Here is a 1,405-nt window from a genome sequence, read left to right as displayed (position 1 = left end):
TGCATCAGAAGTTAAGTTTCCTGATGGTTATGTTTCAAATCTGCCAAGATGTGTTGAACGAGGTCAAAAGTTCTCCGGAATGAAGAGTCATGATTTTCATGTGTTTATCCAACTACTACTTCCATTTGCTTTTGCCGAGCTCCTTCCAGGAAATGTCCATGAAGCACTTGCAGGTAATTATAAATGTATACTATATACACATATGTTATGAAATGTTATTAATTTGATTACTTTTGCAATATACAGCCATCAGAGCATTCTTCAGAGATCTTAGCACACGTACGTTCAAGGAATAAGTCATCGAACAACTTCATCAGAACATTCTGATTATATTGTGCAACTTGGAGAAAACATTTTCTCCTTCATTTTTTGACGTCATGGAGCATCTAGTTGTCCACCTACCGTATGAAGCATTACTTCGTGGACTTGTTCACAACGGATGGATGTATCCGTATGAGCGACAGGTGAAACATTTGAAGGGGAAAGCAAGAAATCTTGCCAAGGTAGAAGGTTCAATAGTTGCGGAGAGTTTGACAGCCGAAACATGTAACTTCACATCATACTACTTTGCTCCAACTGTTCGTACGAGAAAAAGAGTTCCTAGAAGATATGATGATGGTGGAGTACCGACATCATATGCAATTGATGGTGTTTCTGACATTTTCTGCCAAATTAGACGGTTTGGTGGTAAAACGAAAAAAGTATGGTGGTCATGTGAAGAGGATAAACATAGTGTCCATACTTATATTCTGCTCAACTGCGAGGATGCAGTGACCCGTTACTTTGAAAGGTAAATATTTTTGTGAATGTTAATTATATGAATTGCAGTTAATTATGTATGACTTGATTATTTGTTTAATTTGCAGCATGTTTGTATCTCAAATTGAAGAAGCAATACTAGGAATATCTGCAACTGATGTGGACACACAGAAAGATAAGCACTTTGTCAAGTGGTTAAAATCACAGGTACGTAATATATCTCATACATTGATTAATTAAGTAAGTGTTTTGATACTTCAATATTAATTAAGAATAACTGCTTTGTGCAGGTTGATTATGACGATGTATGGTTTCACGATTTGGTTCAAGGTCTAGTTGCAAAGGTCACCACATCACATATGTATTTCACACGAGGATTTACCTTTCACACGAGGATTTACCTTTCACACATATGAGTATGGGAGACATCGGGCAACCAGTAACTATGGAATATGTGTGAAAGGTGAAACAAACTTTTACGGGATCTTGCATGAGATTATTGAAGTGGAATTTCTGGGGTTATTGAAGCTAAAATGCGTCCTCTTCAAATGTGAATGGTTCGATCCTGTTGTGAACCGAAGGATTCGGTATAAAATTTTTGGTGTTGTGGATGTCAATTTTGGGAGAAGATACAACAAATTTGAGC

This window comes from Brassica oleracea, chromosome C1 (genome assembly GCF_000695525.1).
Source record: "Brassica oleracea var. oleracea cultivar TO1000 chromosome C1, BOL, whole genome shotgun sequence".
Taxonomy (NCBI): domain Eukaryota; kingdom Viridiplantae; phylum Streptophyta; class Magnoliopsida; order Brassicales; family Brassicaceae; genus Brassica; species Brassica oleracea.
This window is presented reverse-complemented; position numbering follows the sequence as displayed.